This window comes from Rattus norvegicus, chromosome 7, assembly GCF_021556685.1.
Source record: "Rattus norvegicus strain SHRSP/BbbUtx chromosome 7, alternate assembly SHRSP_T2T, whole genome shotgun sequence".
Lineage (NCBI taxonomy): Eukaryota > Metazoa > Chordata > Mammalia > Rodentia > Muridae > Rattus > Rattus norvegicus.
This window is the reverse complement of record NC_141540.1, coordinates 122289154-122296092: the sequence shown is the minus strand read 5'-3', so window position 1 is coordinate 122296092 and position 6939 is coordinate 122289154. Positions and strand designations below refer to the sequence as shown.

The 6939-nt window shown below is 47.1% G+C and overlaps 1 protein-coding gene across 1 annotated transcript in view; it reads left to right on the top strand.

The window, feature by feature from the left end:
- Positions 1–621: 621 nt before the first annotated feature.
- Mrtfa (myocardin related transcription factor A) overlaps positions 622–6939 on the top strand; it is a 170244-nt gene continuing 163926 nt past the window's right edge. The window contains 1 exon segment of the mRNA NM_001401049.1: positions 622–845. The gene's annotated coding sequence lies outside the window, so the exon portion shown is untranslated.

Below are 6939 nucleotides of genomic sequence, written 5' to 3'. Positions count from 1 at the left end.
ATTCTAGGAAGGTAGGTGTCGGTCCTTTTATCAGAGGAGAACTGACTCAGAGAAAGAAAGCGCTTGTCCACGAAAGGGCAGGGACATGATAGAATTCAGGGCTCCAGGCCAGAGCGGAATTTGTCTCCTTTCGGGAAATGTGAATGTGAAATAATCGACGAGGGAGTCTCCGCGGAGCAAAAACAGGCGGAAGGGCCGAGATGAAGGCTGCAGGATTTTTGCAGTAAACCTCCAGGCTGGGCACCGAACCCTGGGTAGCTCCGCGGTCACCCTTCCTTTGACTGGGTGATCTGCTGGGTTACGGTCACTTTAAGACCCAGACTCCGCCCCCTGCTCATCGCCGACCTCCCACCTCCTGGCAGCAGCTCCGCCAGTTCCAGACTTTCCTCAGCGATGAAGTCATCTTTCAGTTACCGATTGGTTGCGCTATGCTGTCAGTCACAGGAAGTCGCGCGGCCGTACTAGCCTTCCTCGTTCCTCTTCCTCCGTCGAACGCCCCCTAAGTCGGGCCAGCCCTGACCGCGCTAGGTTTCTGATTGGTCGACACGGCTGTCCCTCCCAGGTGGGGGTGGGGCGGAGGCGGGACCCAGTGTGGTGGGAGGGCCCGTAGCTTCCGTGGCTGAGTGGAGCCGGCAGCGGTCGTGTCTGCGGTGTCCCCGGAGGCGAGAACGACCGTCCCACCCTCCCCACCCCCTCGTTCTCGCTAGCCACGCTCCCTCGGCTCGTGCGGACCTCTCCCCATCTTGGTGCAGCCTGACTGGTCCTTGAGGCTCGGGAGGATACGTGAGCGGCTGGCACCGGAGTGGGGCGAGCCGCGGAGCCCGGGCCAGGAGGCGAACGAGGCGGTGAGTGAGAGTTCGGGCAGGGTCCCCATCCCCCACCGGCCCCGCCCCGCTCGAGCATCCTTTCTCCCTGCGACCCTTCCGTGTGCGCCCTGGACTGGCCGGGCGCTGCGGGCTCGGAGCCCGGGACTGCCTCCTGCAGTCCTCCACTCCAGTCCCGCCCTTTCCCTAGGGGCTGGGGTCGCAAAGCCCTGGTCACTCGGCCAGGCAGTCGGGTGCGACGGTGCACCTGTGCACCGCCTTGCGTGGCTGTGCTTGCTAGGGAGCAGCTAGGTTCCCGCCCTGGGTGCTCCCCGAGTGTGTGCAATCTGTTTGGGACCGGTCGGGCGCTTTCTCCCGGCCCTTGTGCAAACCTGGAGGATCCAGGTGCAATCCTCAGGCTTCTCACGGCAAGGATGGTCACCTGGACCTGACGACCGTAGAGCAGCATGGGTGTCTTTAGGTCAGCAGGGCTCCGCAGATATGAAACTTGACCGCCAAAGAAGTGTCCGTCTCGTGTGTGTGTGTGTGTGTGTGTGTGTGTGTGTGAGACTGTGACTGTTTTGACTCTCTGTACCTTTGATGACTTCCGCCCTCCTTGTTCCATAAGAAAATACTAATAATACTATAGAGTGGTTAGTTCTGGAGCTTTTCTTGTTAGATTATCAAACCTATGTTTAGATTGCTTATCTAGAAAATGGAACTAGCAATACCTATTACATTGGAATGTAGGTAGTAAATGAAAGAATTCGCATAAAATGCTTGACACGGTGTTCAGCACATACAAGGAAGGGTTCCAAGAAGAGACGAGTATTCTGATGTTGAGAACTGCTGGATAGGTGTGTAAGTACAGCGGAACTTGTCTTTGTCAGGATTTCTCTTTGTTAAATGGCATAACCTAAGGGCATATTGGTGGTCAGTTTACTGTTTGCCAGCATACTTGGCATAAAGTGTGTGAAGACTAACCATGAACCTCATAACTTAAATATGATGAGATTACACCAGTGCTTCATGGATGTGCATAGTTTTAAAATCCAAAAAGTGTCCGGAATGCCCCCAAATTTTAAGTTTTTGAAGTCTGAAGCTAAAGCCTGCAGCCCCATCTTTTTGTTCAAGAAGTGAAACTTAAGGGCTTACTGTAGAAGCCCCGTTCAACAAAAAAAGGTTCACTTATGAAGTTTTATTGTTGAAAATGAACCGCCTTCCAGGCGTGAAATGGTACAGCCAACTGGCCCACAGCCCCATCACGGTAGGGAGGGGAACCCTTGGCTGAAAGTTAAACCGAGCTTCATATACTGGTGTTTGTCTCTTTCATAGCAAATCAAAAGGCTTTTGATAGTTAACTGTTCTTTTTCTTAAAGTGGGGTCTTACTGTGCAGCTGTGACTGACCCAGAACTTACTAAGTAGACCAGGCTAGCCTTGAATCCACAGACTTCTGCCTGCCTCTGCTTTCGGAGTGCTGGGATTAAAGGCCTACACCTTAGAAAGAAGCAGACTGTTACTGCTTTTTTTCAGAGATACCCAAAGAAAAATGTCTGTTGTCCAGGGCTAGCATTTCCTTCAATTCTTTGTCAGTAGTTTTGAGAAGTGTCCTGTTTAACAAGGGTTTCTAGAGTCACTAGGGCCCTAAGGTTTTTTTGTTTTTTTTTTGTTTTTTGTTTTTTGTTTTTTTAATATTAAATCGAGAGAGAGAGAGAGAGAGAGAGAGAGAGAGAGAGAGAGGAGAGAAGTGTAATGTGTCTCCCATCATCTAAAAGTGTTTATTGCAGATTTTCCATGTCCTTAATACTCTGCCAAATGCTGCGAGGGAGAGACTCAGAAAAGTATAAAACAGAATCTTAGCCCATAAAGGGCAAAACCATAAAGTTTGGGTCACCCAGTAGTAATTATGGATTCTTCTGAAGTAATAACTTCATTTACTCATTCAGCAGACTTTTTGTTCCAGGCATGTAATGTGCCAGGTGTTTTTCTGAGCTGAGATCAAGGTAAGTCAGATATGGTCATTGGTCTGGAGGGGCAGAAAGTGTGACAGGTGGTTATAAGAAGATGAAATAAAGTCTAGGTGCAAACCCAGAATTGTAGGAGAATGTCAAGACAGCTTTTTCTTTTTATTAATGAATTGATGGGAAAGTTTAAAGAGAAGGTGATATTTGAGATGCATCTTAATTCCTCTGAACAAGATAAAGACCACCGGGCTGGAGAGATGGCTCAGTGGTTAAGGGCACCGACTGCTCTTCCCGAGGTCCTGAGTTCAAATCCCAGCAACCACATGGTGGCTCACAACCATCTGTAATGCCCTCTTCTGGTGTGTCTGAAGACAGCTACAGTGTACTCATATATATAATAAATAAATAAAATATTTAAAAAAAAAAAAGATAAAGACCACCCCAGATAGAAGAAACTGAGCTTGGCTTCCTGACATTTTCCAAAGGCATTTATGAGCACTTGGGCCAGACAAAAGGAAGGAAACCTAATAGTCTGTAACAGTGGTTCTCAACCTTTAGCAAACCTCCTCCAAAAATATTTAATTACAATTCATAACAGTAGCAAAATCACAGTAATGAAGTAGCAACAAAAATCATTCTATGGTTGGGAGTCACCACAACATGAAGAATTAAAGGGCCGAACTATTAGGAAGGTTAAGAACCACTGTTTATAGCATTCTTTAATGCCCACTACATAAAAGACTCTTTCGCCCCCTCTCGGGGCTGGTGTTTGAACATATGGCCTCATGCTTGCTAGAACACTCTACCAACCCTTCAGTTTTTGAGACAGATGTCCTTCTTGTAACCTAGACTGACTTGGAACCTACTGTGGTGTGGACCCTAGCACTCAGGGCACTCTCCCCCTGCTCCAGACCCTAAGTGCTGCAGCTACGTATGAGCCGCCATATCCAGCTTCACCTTCTCTCCCTTCCACTCCCGTCTTGAGGAAGGCTCTTGATGTATTGCTCAGGATGGGTCTTGCCGTCTTTCTGCACTGGATTCCTGACTGACTGGGGCCACAGTACAGTACCGCGTGCTCAGCTTGCTTTCTTTCGTTCCTAGCCTCAAAGGCTCTTCTTGGGACATAGTAGATGCTCTGCAAAACCCGATGAATATAAAATTTATAAACATGAATTAAATATTTACTCTGTATAGAACATCTGTCTCCTGCCTGAGAAAATACTAAAGTTGAGGTTTTTTTTTTTTTTTTTTTTTTTTTTTTTTTTGACAAAGTGTCATGGTGTAGCTCTCACTGTGTAGCTCTCGCTGTCATGGAACTCACTACATTGACCAGGCTGGCCTCAAACTCAGAAATTCACTTGCCAATGTCATTCCAGAATGCTGGGATTACAGCCGTGTGCCACTGTGCCCTGCTTTCTGTTGGATTTTAATTAGAAGGCCTTTGAAAAAGAAAAGGAGTACATTGTTGATTGCAGAGATGGGGTGAGCATATGGCCTGACTAAAGATGGACACACAGAGGAAGGAAGGTGGTCAGTTTCGATGCAAGAGGTCTTATTCCAGTCTGGAAACCAAGGAAACTTAGCGGGCATGGTGACTTACCCCTATCGTTCCATAGTTCAGAAACCCAAGCCAGAAAGATGGGAGTTCCAGGGCAGCTTTTCTCAAGAAAACAAAACAAAGCTGGAAAGGTAGAAACAAGAGGAGACCCAGGTTTGGATTTCAGCACCAATGAAACAAACTGGGCATGGTCTCACCAATGCCAGTGACCCCAGAACGAGGCAGAGGCAGACAGAGGACCACTGGGGCTTCCAGTCTGGAGTGGGAAGGGGGTGTTGGGGGTGGACAAACTTCACGAACACACTACATTCACACATGCATACATAGTAAAAGAGAACCACACAAAACAACCCACCAAACCCCTAAACAAGAAAATCAATGAACTCATCACTATTATTTTTGGGGGAGCTGAGGGGTGTTTCAAGACAGGGTAGCCCTGGCTATCCTGGAACTCATTCTGTAGGCCAGGCTAGCCTTGAACTCATGAGATCTGCCTGCTTCTCTTTCCTGTGAGTCAGGTATTTGAGGGCAGCTTGGCTGAGTGGTCAGGGTCTTGAAAGAGACTGCAACGTGTTAAGTGGTGGTGTGGTTATCTGAAAGCTTAACTCAGGCTGGTGGATCATCCTCCACTGTGACTGCCAATGTAGCTGACCATTTGGTGCACGCAGGCTTTCTAGGGGGTTGACTCAGTTCCTCCTCACAGGGCCTTTCCCACAGTTTACTGAGTGCTCTCCTGGGTTTGTGCGTTAGGTTTAGAAGGCACATACTATAACTTCTCCAGTATCCTCTTTTGTACACATTCTGGGAGGGGATAATATAAATGGATGCCAAGAGGTAAGGATTCTGAGATGCTGAAATTAGGACCCAGGGCTTCATGCCTGCTAAATGAGTAGGTATTGTCCCACCGAGCCACACCCTCAGTGTACATGGGACATTTTAAACAGCCTGTCACCATTAACATGAAGGGCAAATATTTTGTCTTCTCTGTAGAGTGAGGTGGAGTTGCTTGTCTGATACTGGAGAAAATAACTTTATCAGAATGGTGGACAAGCAGCTGACGAGTATTAATAGTTAATGTAAATACTGGAGTCAGGCTGGCTGGGCTGAAGCAGTGGCCCCACTTGTAGTTCTGTGGCTGATGGTCTTGCTTCTGTCTTTTTTTTTTTTTTGGTGACTCACGAGCTGTAAAATGGGGATGAAGATGGTATAGACTTTATATTGTTAAAATGGGGTTAAACAAGTATGAGCCTCTCAGAATTACTTTCCATCCCATTGTCATGATTTATGTTCTTGGCAGTGGCATATATGTTGACCTGAGTGCATGAGGCTGGAGTCCGAAAGATGAATGAATGACTGTCAATTTTTTATTCAGAAGGAGGCATTTAAATGTCAACTATTGGTACTTTGGTTTGTTTTTCTAGTTCACCTTGTCTGTCTGTCTCTGTGGCCAGGGACAACTTGCATGAGTTTGTTTATTTTTTTTCCCTTCCACCTGTGGGTCCTGGGGATTGAACCTAGGTTGTCAAGACTTGGTGGTAGATGCCTTTACCCCTCACCCATCTCGGTGCCTCCCATAGGATAGATAATTCTAACTTTGCAAAGTAGAGTGCAGGGCGGGTTTGTTTACTTTATTTGAAACAGGCTCTTGTCCTGGAACTCGGTGTGTAGTCAGGCTGACTTTGAACTTTCAAGAGCCTATTGCTTCTAGCTCCTGGGTGTTGGGATTAGAGGTATACACCACCACACCCACCCCCTAGCACTTTATCGAGTTTAGCTGCACAGTAAAAGCAAGAGCACAGTTGCTTGCTAAAGGTGTGTATTTCCCTCAGACTGTCCTTTGAATGGCTGAGTCAGCCTTCTGCAGAATGGGCTCAGCCAGATGCAGTACCTAGAAAAGTACTGGAAAAGAAATGAGAGGCGGAAGTGCACAGGATGAGAACAAGTGTGGCTGACGCTTCAGGAGAGGCTGATCTGAGGGGAATTCAAAGGCACCGAAAGTTAGAGCAAAGATGCTGCCAGTAAGGAGTGTCTCTAGTTTAGGAATTGAAGGAACAGATAGTGTGACACTCCTTCCTTCTTCCCCCATGAAGGAGCAAACCCCTCACAGACATTAGTCCTTTTCCATAGGTTGCCTCAGGCTGAAACTAACTCGTGGAAATAGAAATGGATTAAACGTTCTGGGTCTTTCAAACCACAAAGATGTGATTTTGTCTAACTGGAAAATGTGGGTCAGATTTTTATTTAATTTTTGTGTGTGACAAGGATACCTGGACAGATATTTTTATGTGACACGATCTGTGTACTTCAAACATAGGCCTGCTGCCATTTCTCCAGTATCCTGTTTGCTGATCCTCCTGCTTCTACCTTCCAAATGCTAAGATTATAGGCCTGAGCCACCACAGCTTAACTCTGTCCTCTCAGAAGAGGGACTATATTAGACTCGTTGTCTGCAGATGTTAAGGCAGAAATTGGGTGCCCTGCCACGGTGCCAGGAGGGAACTCCTGAAGTGGTCTCAATTCTGTAGTTGTTGAAGTTCAACTTTCTCATAGTGTAGTTTCGCAGTTGAAGTGATTTGAGGGTCCAATGACTGAATCTGGGCCACTCCCCACCAT